The 16,302-nt window shown below is 56.3% G+C and overlaps 1 protein-coding gene and 1 long non-coding RNA gene across 5 annotated transcripts in view; both read right to left on the bottom strand.

The window, feature by feature from the left end:
* Positions 1 to 13,011, bottom strand: part of LOC108495857 — a 54,204-nt gene extending 41,193 nt beyond the window's left edge. The window contains exon 1 of one of the 2 annotated variants that reach the window (XR_001874254.1): positions 12,913 to 13,011. This is a non-coding gene — a long non-coding RNA (uncharacterized LOC108495857). Of the gene's footprint in view, positions 1 to 3,550; positions 3,792 to 12,912 lie in introns of those variants that run through there. The other variant, XR_001874253.1, reaches the window with a different exon arrangement.
* A 680-nt stretch (positions 13,012 to 13,691) lies between these two features.
* Positions 13,692 to 16,302, bottom strand: part of SLC39A11 (solute carrier family 39 member 11) — an 85,028-nt gene continuing 82,417 nt past the window's right edge. For all 3 annotated transcript variants that reach the window (XM_017812000.1, XM_017811999.1, XM_017812001.1), the window contains exon 12: positions 13,692 to 13,758. The gene's annotated coding sequence lies outside the window, so the exon portion shown is untranslated. The remainder of the gene's footprint in view (positions 13,759 to 16,302) is intronic.

The raw sequence follows: 16,302 nt of genomic DNA, 5'->3' as shown, positions 1-16,302 counted from the left end.
TACAAAACCCATTCTGAGGGAGGTGGTTTTTTGGTTTTGGTTGTTTTTTTTTTTTTTTTCAGGAAAGCTGCACAACCACCCAGGGATCAAACACATTTATTTAAAGGCTTAGGTTTTAGCCCTCAAAAAACATCTGTGGCTTGGCAGAAAGAGGAGCCAATTGAATTTTAAAAATGTTACCTTCTTAGGGCAGGGGTGCAGCACAACCCTGGGGCCGAGGCCCTCACACCTCATCAGCTCTGTGTGGGAGAATCACACCTAGAGATGAACCCGAGGTGAGAACAACTGCCCCCACCACACTCCCTGCACTCCTCCTCTCGGGTGCTGCTCCAGGGGAGCACTGCCTGCAGTTCAGATGCTGCCACAGAGGGGGAAAAACCCAAAAGCAAGAAAGGGGGAAGCCCTGGAGCTCTGAGAAGGCTGAGAGCAGGACACAGAGCCACACTGAGCATGGGCTCTGTCTCCAGGGACTAATAAGGCAGCGCACTGTAAACCCTAATCCTGTGTTAAGAGCTTTCATCAAAAAGGAACAGTATTTATTAGGGAGTTATAGGAGGCAATAAAAGTGTTTTCATGCAGTGTTTATACTAACATGGGGGGCTTTCTACTCGCATTTGCCCCTTGGTTTTTGTTTTAAATACATCTTTCTGATGAAATGAGCCCTTCTGAACAAGGCCACCCTTTGTAATGCAGTTCTAACTTTCTGGCTGGGCCGCGGTAACTGGCAGAGCCCTGGGCTTTTCTTGCCCTCTCTTTTGTTGCTTTGCTTTTCTGTTCAAAGTTCAAACAAGCCAAAAAGCCCCCCAGCAGGCTGCATTGTGCTCCTGGCATTATCCCCCCGTTGTCCAGGGCTCAGGGAGCCCGAGGGAGGGTGGCGGGTGTGGCCCAAAACGTTTGATCTCCAAAAGTTTAAGGCACTCCGAGATCACTTCTTGCACAGAAGAGCCCCCAGAAAGAGGAACTTGAGTCCAAAACTGTCTAGATCTGAGCCAGCTGCTACTAAAAGTCACCAAGGAGTGATGCTACTGGATCAAATATATTTGTAACCAGGCACAAGAGGAATGCACACCAAAATCCAGCCCTCGGAAGAGCCAGGTCGGAGGACAGGGCTTCCAGATGTCACAGCTGTGCTTCCCTGCAGGCAGAAGCATCCCAAAAACAGTTAGGACCCAGCCCCAGGTCACAACATGCCCCAAGTCCTGTGTAACACTGAGCCCGATCCAGGCAGGTGTAGCTGAGATGAGTCTGGTTCAGAGACCACTGAACCCCCATTACATGGCCTTTAATTTACAGCTGGTCCTCAAACAGTGACAGTGTGACCATCCCTCATCCCAGCCTGCCTTAGGGCATCCCTGCTTTTCCAGCCCAGGAGGGGTGAATCCACCTTCCCCAGGTCGCAAGTCCAGCACAGCCATTCCAGAGGGCTCTGGGTGAGGGGGGGGTCCTTTCCCAAGGGGACCAGCCCAGGAGCAGCCCCAGGTCAGTGCCTCCAGACTGGGTCCTGACAACCTCCCAGAGCTGTGGGTTGAACCCATTTGGGTTGTTTCCCCCCGGCTCCTGTCTCTGCAGGCTCTGAACTCAGACAGTATGGATTTCCTGGCTCAGCAGGGGCAGAGCAGGGACACTCCTCTCCCAGTTCCTGGGGCAGGAGAAGCACCTGCAGCACCAGCACCTCCTGCTCCTGTAGCTGAATCTGCCAGAGCACCTGAGTCCCACAGAGAGAGCCACCAGTGCCTGCTGCCCCCACCCCACCCCTCCCTCTGCCCACCCCAACCTTCCCCAGAGCAACCTCCCCCCCAGCCTGGGCCTCTCCACGACAGGAACACCCCCGGCCATGGAGCGACTTCCCCTCCTCCTGCCAGCACAAGAAATGGGGTTGCCTTTCTCTTCATACACGTTGTGCTTGCAAAGCACCTTCACACTTCAGCTGGGAGCCTTTTCCCATCACAAAACTGACACCCCCACAGTCAGAGGGGCTGCAGAGTGACCCCACTGCCTTTCAACAACACCCTGAAAGGGTTTAGCACTGGCTCATCAAGTGAAGCTTGAAGGGTGCCACATCTCAGACCACCTTTTGTTTGAGACACCTGAACGTGGAAAGCATTTGGGAAACTCTCACAAAAAGCAAGTCCCAGCAGATCTGCTTCTTTTCGCAGCAAAGCCTTTGAAAAGGAGAGCACAAAAACATTGCAGCCCCCTCTGCCCCACAATGTCTCCCCACATCAGGGGCTTTAACTCACCACACATGTTGAACTCCACACCTGTGGGAGGGATTGAGGTGACCCAGGAAGATTTTTTTTTTTCCCCCTCCAACCAAATTCTACAGGGAAATTAAAAAGCTGATGTCCTGAAAACATCACCTGCCTGACAGCAGAGAAGGACAGTGTCCTTGTGAACCCTGCTCCAGCCTCCAAGCTGGAATCTCCCCTTCACAACACCAGGCAGCTTCTTCCCAAGGCCTGAGTCACCAGCCCTCTTCCCCCCACTTCCCTCCCACCAGCTGTGACCGTGATTATAAAAAGATGTCTCAATTAGCAAGAGCTGAGCAATTCCTGCAGCCTCCAAACCCTTCAGAGGAAACACATTCCAAGCCAGCAAAGAGCAACACTAACAATGTCTGGGCAATAAAAGCTTCTCTTGTTTATATCAAAGCAACCTCAAACATCCTTTCCCCAAACAGGCACCGCTGGCCCTGCGCAGGGCTCAGTGGGCTCAAAATCTGCAAGGGCTGGTGTTCTCCTGCTGCCGGGTCCCTGCGAGCAGACAGCACTAATTCCGGTGTGTGTTGTTGGTTGCAGGTCTAGACTGGTGTGGTCTTTTTGTTGTAGCGAGCAAAATAAGGGAGTCATTCATATTTTTCCAGAATTCACACAGAAGTGCTCTTGTGCATCACAGATACCCTGAATCACCAGCCCCGATCGAGTGTCCCTCGCTCCCGGGCTCACACGGGCCAGCGCCGAGGCTGGGGAGACCCCTCGGACCCCAGCAGAGGAGGGGAGGGGGTTTTGAGGGGTTTTATACATTGTCCATCATCCCGGCCGGGCACCTGCCCCGGGGCAAGGTATTCCCACGGCAGGGCAAGGGAAAAGCCGCCTAAAGAAACCCCTAAAGAAACCCCGAAACCCCATTAAAAATAAACAAACAAACCAAAAACAAAACACCAAAACCGACGAATCAAAAGAGCAGCCGCACGGTTTTCCCCGGAGGGAGCAGGAGCCCTCCCCGCTCCCCAGGACCGGCTCCCGCCTCCCCTCCGCGCTCGGGCCCCGAACGAGGAGCATCCCCCGGCCGGAGCCCCTCGCCCCCGGGAAGGGGGAACGGGTGGGAGCCGGTGGGACACAAAGGCGATGGTACGAGGGGGATACACCGGGGGCCGGCACTGGGGGTCCCCGCAGCGCCCCAGCTGAGCCCCCCCGCGCCGGGACCCCCGGGACGCACCCGCAGCCCCCGGGGCCGCCCCGCGTTTAACGGGACCGGCAGGAGCAAGTGCGGGGCGGAGGAGCCCCGTGCCGACCCCGGCCCGACCCCCCGAGCCCAGCGGGGCACCCACCTCCACCTCCGCCTCCAGATCCACCTCCGAGCCGCGTCCCGCCGGAACAGCCCCGGGAATGCGGGTCCCCCGGCGCGGGAGCGGCACCATCCTCCTCTTCCTCCTCCTGCTCCATATCCTCCTTCTCCAAATCCACAGCCCGCTCCAGGGGGCCGGGCACGGCCCCACTCCCATCGGGAACACCCCCGGGGGTGCCGGTACAGGAGCCCGGGATGCGGGTCCGGACCGGCTCCACCGCGGCCGGGGATGCTCCGACTGCGGCTGCCGGGCCATTCCCCCTTATATAGCCCCGGGGCGGCGGGCGGGCGGCGCGGCTTCACGGGACTTGTAGTTCCTCCCCCCGGCCCGGAGCCGCCTCCCTCCGTCGCTCTGTCCCTCCCTCCCTCCGTCCGGCCCGCGCGGGGAGGGGAGGGCGGGAGAGGACCCGGGGGAGTGGTGGGGGGCAGGATTGGGGGTGGTTTCGCTCTTCAGCGGGACCTCGTTGCTCTCTGCCATCCCGGGGGGGAAGAGCCGGTGGTTTTGCCTGGAAAAGCCCGGTTTTTCCCGGGACTCCGGGAGCCGCATCCCTGGCACAGCCAGTCCGACGCCAAACCGGCCCCTAAACTGCCGGTAAATGAGTAACCGCACCAAAACCTCGGCGCGGAGACCGAGGGCTTCAATTGTCCCGTGTATTGGTTATTGTTTAGTTTAATTATTGTCCCAATTATTAATTTAACTTAATTATTAACCCATCCGTGGAATGAATGAGCAATTAACCGTGCTGTTAACTCAGGGGCTCATTTAAGGCCCGTTCTCCCAAGCACACTCGGTCCAGGCAGTCTCGTCCCACAGGTTTCCCTGCTGCTCCATGAACCCCACGTGCTTCGGGAAACGTCCTAAAGGGGACATGAGGCACAAGGACAGTGGCAGCCACCCGTGACCCTCCCTGCAGTCACAGCCCCTCTGCCACAGGGACAACTGGACTGTGGCAGGGCAGAGGGTGCAGAAGGTGCTGGTCAGGGGGGGGAAGATCCTGCACAACCCTTGTCCAGTTGGATGCTGGGCTTGGCTCCAGGTGGGCAATGTCCCAGCCCACCAGCTGCACAGGGACAGGGACACGGATCCAGCATCTTCCCACCTGCAGCGGGTCAGGATTGGCCCTCCCTCGCTCAGAAGAGCTGATGAAGTGAAACCACAGAGGTTTCGTAGGACAAGTGAGCGAGGGGGGCTGAGGCAGCAAGAGGGAAAGTGGAGGGGAAGGAAAAAAACCCTCCTGGCAGGTTTTCAGGGCCCAAAGCCGGAGTGGAAATGCTTCCCTTCCCTTAATTGCTTCGAGACCAGATGAATTTCTTGAAGAAACCGCAACTGAAAAGCTGCACAAATCACATTGTTGTGCTTGTGTTGGCTGCCTGCTTAAGGAGGGAAAAGGTCATCGTTTATGGTATATTAAAAAGAAAAAAAAGCCATATTTCAGTGCTGTGCAGGAGGGGGTTGTGCTGCTTTTTCATACCCACGTTCTGGAAATTAAAACCTGTTTGGCAAGAGCCAGAACACAACTCGCAGTGAAGAGCTGAGCTGGGGGAATGCACTGGGGGGGCTCTGCTGCAGTCCCTGTGTGTCTCCCCAAGCCACCCTGCCCCATCCCTGTCCCTTGGCTGGTGGGGTGATGCCCATGTGGAGGAGCAGGGCTCCCGCTGGTGCCAGCCCAGCACAAGTCTCTGCAGCTTCAGGGCCCAAGAGGGTGAAGCACTGTCTGTCTGACAATCCTTCCCTGTTGGGAAGGGGCAGGGAAAGTCCTGATTCCAGCCTCTGGGAGCTCCACTGGTTTTATTCAAGCACAGAAATTTGGCTGCTCTCTTTCCCTCCCTTTTCTCACCTGTCAGTAAAATGATGGAGCTTATTTTGCCCCATCCCTGGAAGTGTCCAAGGCCAGGTTGGACGGGGCTTGGAGCAACCTGGAAGAGTGGAAGGAGTCCCTGCCCATGGCAAGGATGTGGAAAGAGATGAGCTTGAAGGTCCCTCCCAACCCAAACCATAATAATGCTTTTCACCAGCACCAAAATTGGCAGCTCCGAGACTGGTCTGAGGCAGGAATTGCAATGGAAAGCTGAGGAAGGAATTGCAATGGAAAGCTGCACTTATCCTTCCCAAAAGAGCCTGACACTGATCTATGGGGTGCTCCCAGCCCTGGTTTTGCAAGCCCATGACGTGGTGGTGGAAGGTGTTGGAGATGCTGTGCTGGTGCCAGGTGAGGCAGCAGTGGCTGCTCTGCACACCCAGACACTGCAAACGCAAACACAGACATTGTTTTTAGGTGATAGCCCCCCCTTCCCAGCTCCTTGTGAGAGGACAGCATTCCTGTCTCACATTCCTCAGCCACCGCTGAGCCGGGGAGGGGAGACCCGAGCCAGAGGAAAAAGCACCAAGTTTTAATGAGGAGCCTGGGCTGGGGGGTGTGGGCAGGGAGGGGGCAGGATTGCCCATAAAGCAAGATAAAATGTGTGTGGATCAGGGAACAAGAGCCTGTGGATGTCAGAATGTCAACCAGATGTTTCCAAGGCATGGAAAATCAGTGGTTTCCCAACAGATCCAATTGGAGCAGCTGAAAGCATCCTTTATCCCACGGGGGCAGGGACCTGCAGCCTCCATGGAGAGGAGGACAGGGGGGTTTGGTCCAAGGGCTGCTGAACACAGAATCACAGGATCATTGAGGTTGGAAAACACCTCCAGGATCATCAAACCCAACCTTTAAATATCAAGTCCAACATGGGGCAGGACTGTGGCCGCTGGGTCCGCTGGCTCCAAGCTGTGTGAAAGCTTTTCAGGAGAGGAAATCCTCAGTGCAATGGCAAATGGAGAGGGAAGAGAGAAAGTTCTGGAGAAAGTTCTGCTCCTTGCTCCAGGGCTGGCTCTGGGGCTCCGTGTCACAGCTGGTTGAGAGGTCACCAGGAGGATGGACAGGCACTGACTGGTTCTCCTCCAGGAGAATATCCTTGAGACACGGAATTCCCGGTGGCCAGAATTGGTCAGGGAGGAAGAACTGGCTCCTCCAGGCAAACAGGGAAAGCACTGGGAAGCCATGGGAGCCCTGCTCTGACCCACAGCAGCACGGGGAGGGGGGAGCAGGAAAACTGCTCATTCCTGTGAAAGCTGTGCTGGTACAGACACCTCTGTGGGAGCACAGTTGGGTTCACGGCCCCAACTGGTCATGTTGCTTTTACCACACCAGCTCAGGAGTGGCACATCTATAAACTTCACCCTGCAACTTGCTGTTGATTTTTACCAAAAGCAACAACAACAAAAAAGAAGCATTTAGTGATTGATGGGCACCAGCACTGGCAAAATAAAGAGATCAGGGAAGGGTGAGCTGGGAATGAGTTCCCACAGGACAGCTGTTCCCAGGGCCTGGCCAGCACAGTAACCTCTGAAAGTCCTCTGACCTGCAAATACCCTCCCCAAACCAGTTAAATATATATAAATATATTGAAATATGGAAACAAAAAGCTTTTCATTTCGTGTGCTGGGAGTGCCAAGTGCCTGCAGGAGCCAATAAAGAACTGTTGCTCCAGGGAACGGGGAGCTGCGTGTCAGGTAAAACACAAACAGCCTGAAGCCTTTCCCAAAACTTGAGCCAATCCCAAAATTTAAAAAAGAAAACAACCACCAAACCCAAAAGCTGAGGTTTTGTAAAAGAGGAGGAAAAGTGTGGTTATGTGTTTTTAGTTTTTGCCCCGTCCTGGATCCCAGCCTGGACCACAGGCGTGTGCTGGCCAGGCCCTGGGAAGGACGGGCTGCTCCAGCTGCAAGAGCAGTGGGAAACATCTTCAGAGGGACCTGGAGCAAAGCTGAGAGGCTGCAGGGATGGCAAAGCCTTGGGAAACACTCCTGCCCCTCCACAGGCTGCTTTGCCCGGGGGCTGAGGGCTCCGGGGTGCAAAGGCAGGCGGGCAGTGCAGGGGCACAGCACACAGAGGGGTTTGTCCCAGGCAGGTCCAGAGCAGGAATCTCACTGCCATCACTGCTCCTGATGTCTGAGCTCCACAACCCCCTGAAGGGAGCTTGTGGTGAGGTGGGAGTCGGGCTCTGCTCTCAGGTAACAAGGGACAGGATAAGAGGAAACAGCCACAAGTTGTGCTGGGGAGGTTCAGGTTGGATACTGGGGAAAATTTCTTCACTGCAAGAGTGGTCAAGCATTGGAACAGCCTGTCCAGGGAAGTGCTGGAGTCACCATCCCTGGAGGTGTTCAGAACACAAGTACATGTGGCACTTTGTGATGTGGTTTAGTTGGCACAGGGGTGTTCAGTCAAAGGTTGGACTCCAGGACCTTGGAGGTCTTTTCCAACCTCAGTGACTCTGTGATTCCATGGGAGATGTCTCAGTGATGGGGGCCAGGAGTGCTCACCCCATGGGATGGACAGGAGATGCCCATCCTGCTCCCCAAGCCATGCCAGGGGTCAGAGGGGCTGCCCAGGACCCCAGAGCCAGGCTGAGGGCACAGCACTGAGGGCACAGCACCAATGCCCGAGTGTGTCTGCAGGGACAGGAGCAGGGACAGTGACCTGAGCCCTGTGGGGCCATTTGCCTGCTCAGTGGGAGGCTCCCCAGCCCACAGGCACATCCTGCACTCCCACCACAGCCCCTGTGAGGGGCTCACCTGCCACAAGACACCCAAAGACTGACAAAGAATTAAGGGAACAACAAAGGACCTAAAGAATTACAAAGCCACAGAGAGAGGGAGAGACATCCCAAGACAACCAGGAGCAGTTTGGTACCTGCTCCCAACATCCCTTCCACCCTCCATGGACGTCCCAGCACGTGGGGAGGAAAAAGCCAGGGCAGGTATGAGAAAAGGCACATCCGTCACCTGTTTGCTCAGTGACATGAGCAGAGCAGGGAAGAGGTTTAAATGCCATGGCCAAGGTCACCCAGGACTCTGGGACACAGGTCTCACCCAGCCCATCAGCCAGGCACCCCAGGGAAGGCAAAACAGCCTTAGCCCTGAGGGCAACTGTCAGATAAAACCCCCAAAATCTCCATAAAACAGAAGCAAAGGAAGGGACCAGGTAAAACTATGACCCACGAGAGCCAAATCTGCTCTACACTGGGAGAAGGACAATGGAAATCCCCACTCCTGCAACACCAACCCCACGGCAGGGTCCATATAGGCTGTGTGTTTTAGCCTTAAGTTACTTAAAAAGAGCTTTAAAGCCAAAACACTGTTAGAAAGTACATTGTGTGCTCCGCTGGGAAGATAAATTCATTATTTCAGCTTGAAAAGGTGACTCATCCAACATCTATTCTAAAAAGGCATAAAAACACACACACACACGCAGCGAGATTTTCGAGGAGGGCAGTGATTTAGTGTCTCTTTCTTTCTCTCCCCACACTTCTTGCCTCCTGCACAAGGATCTATTGAGAAGCTGCAGAACAAACGTTCCCTTATGCAGCTCCAAAAAAGTCTCCGTCAGTTTGTCTGAGACAGCTGCCTCCGAGCACACTATGGTTACTCATTAACCGGGGCTCCCAGGGCACGGGAAGGAGGAATAAACTTAATAGACCCTAAACCAGAGGCAAGGAAAAAAAAAAAAAAACAACCAAAAAAACCCCAGCAAAGCAAATAAATACATCAGGTGTCCTGGAAAATAGAGTGGGAAAAACAGGTGGCACCGGGAGCACCTCCAAGGCAGAGGGTCCGGCTGTGATGGGCAACGGGAGCAGGAGGGGACAATGACACGGAGGGGAAACGTATGGGGACAAAAGGGAAAGATTATTAAAGGGAAAGAGAAGAAAGAGAGGGGACAGAGAGGCACTTGTGTTCCGCGGTGCTTTATGTGCCCGGGGTGCCGGGGAGGGATTACTTCACTTCATTCCCGCGAAGTTGCCCGGCTCTGCTCCCCTCCGGAGGGATTCATTCCCTCCCCCCCCCCCGCACGTTTTGCATGAGAATGAGGGGCTGCTTTGGCTGGGGAGTGTTTTCCAGGGGGTCAGTCCACTCCCGAGGCCTCCCTGCTGCCAGGAGAGCCGGTGGGTGAAGTGTCCTGGCAGGAGAGGTGGGAGCTCTCCTGCCTCCTCCTTGGGTTCCCCCTCCCAGCCCCGATGAGCGCTGCTGGTTCTCCCGCTGGATCTCCAGGATGAGAGGCCTCCCCCAGCCCACGGGTGGGGCGGGTTCTGCCCAGGCCAGGCAGTGCCAGTGCTGCCCTGCCACCATCACCCCCTTCATCAGTGCCCCCTCCACAGAAAACACGTCCCCAGGGGCGGCTGCACCCTGTGCCCTCATCCCTCACCTTCCCCACACACAGATTCTGGGGAGAAAGACATCCCAGGAATCAGAGAATAGTTCAGGTCAGAGAAGCCCCCTAAGACCCTCAAGTCCAACTGTTCCCCATCTGCCAACCACTCCCCACGGGCCACTCACCCGTGTCCCCAGGTGCCACAGCCACAGCCTTCTAAATCCCTCCAGGAATGGGGACTCCACCCTGCCCTGGGCAGCCTGTGCCAGGGCTGCACAGCCCTTCCCATGAAGAAAGTTTTCCTAATATCCAATCTAAACCTCCCCTGGCACAACTCGAGGCCGGTTCCCCAGAGCCTGTTGCTTGTTACCTGGGAGAAGACTCCGATGCCCACCCGGCTCTGGCCTCCTGCCAGGGATCTGTAGAGCTCATGGGCTCATCTGCAGGGCAGGTCCATGGCAAGGCAGGGGGTCACTGCCTGCTGACAGCCAGTGTGTCCCCAGACTGTGTCCCCAAATGCCAGGGGACACCAGGCAGCATCGCTGTCCCTTCTCTGCCGAGGAGCCCTCCCTGCCCAACCCTCAGCCCACAGGAGAGGAAATGTCTGGTGCCACCTGACATCTCCCTGAGATCCTGATGGAGAGGGATAATTAGAGTTGTAATAAAAAGCTGAATACAGCTGTGAACAAGGGCAGTAAATCAGCCCTGCCTGCCCTCCAGAGCTGCTCTGAGGAGCCACGGCCAGGACTGATCCTCTGTTTTCTGTTTGCCCAACATGCTCTCCTGGAGATAAGGGGGGGGGAAGCAAGGGACTGTAATTATCTCCCTGCCTTTTGTCATGTGCTTTTTGGAAACAATTAAGGGATTGCAGTCAAAGGAATGGGGTGGGGATGGAGCAGAGCCAGGACATCGCTCTCCCGCAGGACCACAACCCTCGGGATCCATCCCAAGCTGACAGCAGAGTCCTGGGATCACCTTCTCCTGGAGGAGCCCAGCCCTGTGGCAGCACAGAGAGGGCAGGGACACGGGGATCCCTGTGCAGCCTCAGCACAGGCAGGAGCAGAGCCTGGGGGCAGCTGCACACCCAGGGCTGTCCCAGAGCCCTGGGGACCACCTGGACCTGCAGATCCCTGACCCCCAGGCCAACAAGGCTGACAGGACACAGGGAATGGCTTCCCACTGCCAGAGGGCAGGGTTAGATGGGATATGGGGAAGGAATTCTTCCCTGGGAAGGTGGGGAGGCCCTGGCACAGGTTGCCCAGAGAAGCTGTAGCTGCCCCTGGATCCCTGGAAGTGTCCAAGGCCAGGTTGGAGCAACCTGGGCAAGTGGAAGGTGTCCCTGCCTGTGGCAGGGAGCGGGACTGGATGAGCTTCAAGGTCTCTCCCAATCCAAACCATCCTGTGATTTCCACGATTCTGTGAAAAAAATCCCTGGTGTGACCCCTTCCAACCCTCCTCCCAGGAGCTGCTCCTGCTGAGGCAGCACCTCCCACCCTGCCCCACGTGTGACACCCCCTCCGTCCCCTGCCCCCAAACAGGGACTGCCAGTGCACCGGGTACCTCCTGCCCTCCCCAGGGCTGGGATCTGCCAGCCAAGGCTGGGAGGCAGCTCTCTCCCCACCCAGGTCAGCTGGTGCTCCAGTGGAACAGGTACCTTGTGACCGAGTTTCTGTAAGATGTGAAACATCTGGAGCTCGGCGGCACAAGGCGGCCTTTGTGCAGCTGGGAAACGGTGGGCAATAAACCAGCACTTGTTTGGGAGAGCTTCAAGGAGAGGGGGAGGGAAGGGAAAGGACCAGAGAGAAGCCACCCCCACTGCAGAAGGAATCTCAGCCCCTTGCTGGGTCTCGGCAGCATTTTCCACACTCGCTGGGCCAACGGCAGCCCCAGACCCTGCACAGACCCCTCGGGGTCCACTGCACCCCATCCCAAAGGGGAACACCTCAGCCCAGCCTGCCTGTGTCCAAGCTGAGGCACACGGTGCTGAGCAGCCCCACAGAGCTGGTCCTGGCTGTATGAAATAATAAAATGAAATAATTGTTATGAAATCCTCAGCATTTGGCTCTGGAAGGGGCATCGTCCCCTCCCAGCTCGCAGTGTTGGAACAGAAGTCGGTGTGTCCTGTTGGTATCATGAGATATCTTGATTTGAGAAGTGCTGATCAATTAATAATTAAAAGGACCTGGAGGATTGATAGCCCTAAGAAAGGAATTTCCAGCAGGAACTGCCCGGCCAGTGCCGAGCACACGGGACTTGGGAACACCAGAGCTGGGGGTCCCCGTGCCCGTGGAGGCTCCTGGTCCCTCCTGCAGCTCCAGAGCATCCAAGGAAACACTAACGCTTCACCTGCTCAGGTATCTGACCTGTCTGAGCACAGCTAACCCGGGGAATGGAGAGGCAGCAGAGTTCAGGAGTTCTGCCCCTTTCCTTGGCTAAAGGAAAGGCCCAGCAACACCTCCCCTGTTTCCCTCTGGAGCCCTGGGAGGCGTTGCTGGTGTTTCCCTCTGGAGCCATGCAGGTGTTCAGTGTGGAGGTGGGCCCTGCTCACCTTTTCAGACGGGAAAAACATTTACACAAGGAAAAAATGAAATATTCCTATTAGCTCTCTGGAGCAGTGAGAGCCAGGACCGGCCTCAGAGGCCACGGACTGTGAGCCAAGGTCCATTTAAAGAACTGGAGCCCACTGGAGAGGACTGGGGAGCTCTTTCCCACCCCACCCCAGGGGACAGGGACAGCACAGCCCCTTGCTGGACCAGAGCATCCCATCAGGCATCCCAGCCCAGGCTCCTGCTCCCAGCACAGCAGAGTCCCCGAGTGCCCCACGAAGCCAAACGGGGCTGGAGCTGCACCAGGGGAGGAAAAATCCCCCAAAATCTCTCTGTCTCCTTTCCACCCACCAGTGCTGCCTTTGCACAGCAATTACCGAGGCCTGGGGGGGTTTCACACCCAGTCACCTGGGCCTCCTTCTTCTAAACAATTTAATTTGTTTAATGACTTGGGAGGCCCCGGGGGGTCCTTGCAGCCGGGATTCATTTCCCTGGTCTCCAAAGGGTTTTCCTTCCCACCCAGAACCGAGGGCACTGGAGGGATTTTGTGCAATCTTCACCAAGACCTGATTTAAGACATCCCCCCTAAATTCCCAGGGCTTTCTGACCTCCAGGGACACACCAGCAGTGCCGGATTCAGGGGGAAGGAGCTGCAGATCCCCCAGCAGATTTGTCCATCCACTGGCAGAGCTGAGCCAGGATAAATGATGTCCTGAAAGGAAGGAGAAAAACAAAACATGTTGTGAGATGCTGATTTGTGTTTGAAATCCAGCCCCACACCTGCCCCTGCTTCCAGCCCGGACTGAAACACCAGGCTGGGAGAAACGGGGACGCTCCAGCCCTCACTGGAGTTCAAACCTTGGGAAAGAGGGAAATAAAAAGGGCTGGGAATGCTCATGCTGTTGGTCTGTCCTGCACAGAGCTGGGGGAGCAGTGCTGGGGGTCCCAAGGGAGTTGGAGTCCTGGAGGAGGTGGAGGTCCCAGTGGATGTGGGGGGTCCCAGTGGGTGTGGGGTCCTGAAGGAGATGGGGCTCCTGATGGAGTTGGGGTCTTGGCACAGGTGGAGGTCCCAGTGGAGGTGGGATCCTGGCAGAGGTGGGATCCTGGCAGAGGTGGGATCCTGGCAGAGGGGGTTTCCCAGCAGAGGGGGGTCCCTGGGGAAGCCCCAGGCCGTGGGGTGTCCCCCACCCCGGCCGTTACCAGCACCTCCCTCCATTGTTCCCCAGCCCGCGTTTTTCCCTATGACCTAATCTTCCCTTGGCTCTCGCTGGTGATTTTATGGCAGGGAAATTATTTTGCAGTAAAAGGAAAGTAGATCCAGGCTGTTCTCTTCCCTCCTGATTCCACACGGGCTCTGGAGCTGTGGGGTTGTTTCTGCTCCAGGCTCAGCAGAGGGATCGTGCGGGACGAGCGGGGAGCGAGTGTGTGTCGGGCTGGGAGCACTTTCCTTGTTCCTGTAAGAACACGGGAAGGCAACAGCCAGAGAAAGATTTAAACAATTCCCCACACAAACCAGCTCTGGACACAAAAGCTTTTTAGTTATCATCAGCATTTTGTAAGATTATATTAAAATAAACCTTCAGGCTCAGTTTCCTGCTCCCGAGATCCCCCTCGTAGGATTATAAGGCAAAAAAACATTTCCCAGAAATCTCAACCAAGGACATACTGAAAATATTTTCTCCCTGTTCTTGCACAAACCCTCACACTGTAAAAGCCTTAAAACAGCAAAAGAGGCACTAAGATGGGAGCTGTGCAAACTGCAGATCCCTCAGTGTGTAATTTGCCTTCTTTTCCCATTAGGAACAACCCTCTGGATTGACTTTTGACTTTTTGACTTCCTTTGACTTTTCCCACCTCACACAACACCCAAGGAACCACGTGGAGAACATCCCTCTGAGATGGCAGAGAGGAACCTTTCCACAGCCACCACCCAGATGCTGATCAGTGAAAATTAAGTATTTTAAGTAAAACAACCAGGACAAAGGCAACCAGGAGCTCATCCATGAGCTGCAGTCCCAGGAACCCAGGACAGACACAAGCACGTAGCTTTTCTAGGGCTGGCTGACCATGCAAGACTAAATACACTCACTTAGAGAGTGCAACTTAAATACCTGAAAAATAGACTGTATTAAATTAGAAGCTGGGGTTGTTCAGTATGGAGAAGGCTCCAACCTTTCCCACTAAAGGGGCTCCAAGAGAGCTGGAGAGGGACTTCAGACGAGGGCCTGGAGGGACAGGACAAGTGGGAATGGCTTCCCACTGCCAGAGGGCAGGGTTAGATGGGATATTGGAAAGAAATTCCTCCCCGGGAGGGTGGGGAGGCCCTGGCACAGGTTGCCCAGAGAAGCTGTGGCTGCCCCTGGATCCCTGGAAGTGTCCAAGGCCAGGTTGGACGGGGCTTGGAGCAACCTGGGCTGGTGGAAGATGTCCCTGCCCATGGCAGGGGGGTGGAGTGAGATGAGCTTTAAGGTCCCTTCCAACCCAAACCATTCTGGGTTTCTGTGAAATCTCCTCCATAACCCCACAAGATCTGCCCTGGGCAAACGACACCCGGAGCTGAAATTTCTTGTCCTCCCTCCACTCTCCCAAACCCAGGCTTGTCCCTGAGGTGGTGGGGGGTCCACACTGGGACTGAAGCAAGGCAGAGTGTCCCCTGCAGGGCCAGCACGATGGGATTGGGGCACCAGGTGAGCTGGGAGCGGGCAGAGGAGCCCGGGTTGGCCGCGGAGCCAGAGCCCGCGGGCGAGCGCACGAGCACCTCGGCTGTGATCCCTGCCTGGCTGCCAAGGACAACAAAGCCCGTGCACAAAGGATAGAAGCCATTCTGTCTCCAGGTCTGAATTGTTTCTTTCCTAAGGGGAGGGGAGGGAGGTGAAATCCATCCCTTTATAAGCAGTGACTCAGGTGCCACGATCCACCCCGGGCGCGCATCTCCCGCTCCGCGCCGTGTTTGCTCTGACGCCGCCGTGGGGCCTCATAATGGGATTATTGTTCCTTTGCGTGCAAAGCCCTCGCTTGGGGTTTTCTGTCCCCGCCCAGCCCTGCAAACCCTGCAAACCGCAGCCGCCTTCGCCTCCCCCAGCACCCGGCACGGGCTGGCGAGCGCCCGGCACCCCCGGAGAGCCCATTCCTGCGCCCTGACTCACGGCACGGCGGGGTGGGGAGGCTGTGCTCCCATGGAATCATCACAGAACCAGGGAATATCCTGAGCTGGATCCACAGGGATCGTCCAGTCCAACCCTGGCCATGCACAGACACCCCAGCAATCCCCCCCCGTCCCTGAGAGCGTTGTCCAAACCCTCCTGGAGCTCTGGCAGCCTTGGGGCTGTGCCCACTGCCCTGGGGAGCCTGGGCAGTGCCCAACCAGCCTCTGGGGGAAGAACCTTCTCCTGAGATCCAACCTGACCCTCCCTGACACAGCTCCAGCCCTTCCCTCAGGGTCTGTCACTGGTCACACAGAGCAGAGATGGAGCTGCCCCTTTGCTGCCCCTCGGGAGGAAGTTTCCCTGCCCCGGATGCACAACCATACCCACAGCCTTTTCCATGCCTATTCCAGCTGGGAGCGAGCCAAGCCAGGCCAGCAGCAGCTGATGGGGAGGGAAAAGCAGCATCTGACCAGGTGCTGTGCCACAGTGCCAACCTCCATGTCTGCCACGTGCCACCCGGGCAACCACTGGGAGCTGCCTGGCATTGCATGGGAGCAGGGAGTGAGGTGGGATTGGCCTGGAGCAAAGGGGACAGGCTTTCTCCTTGCACCACTGCTCCAGTCAGGATGGATGAGCTGGGATGGATCTCCAAGTGGGATGGATCAGAGAATCACAGAATCATGGATTGGTTTGGTTGGAAGGGACCTTAAAGTTCATCTCATTCCCACCACATGGGCAGGGACACCTTCCACCAGCCCAGGTTGCTCCAAGCCCTGTCCAACCTGGCCTTGGACACTTCCAGGGATCCAGGGGTAGCCACAGCTTCTCTGGGCAACCTGTGCCAGGGTCTCC

This window comes from Lepidothrix coronata, unplaced genomic scaffold, assembly GCF_001604755.1.
Source record: "Lepidothrix coronata isolate B3197 unplaced genomic scaffold, Lepidothrix_coronata-1.0 Scaffold34, whole genome shotgun sequence".
Taxonomy (NCBI): domain Eukaryota; kingdom Metazoa; phylum Chordata; class Aves; order Passeriformes; family Pipridae; genus Lepidothrix; species Lepidothrix coronata.
Note: the sequence above shows the minus strand (reverse complement) of the source record. Positions and strands in the feature narration are given on the sequence as shown.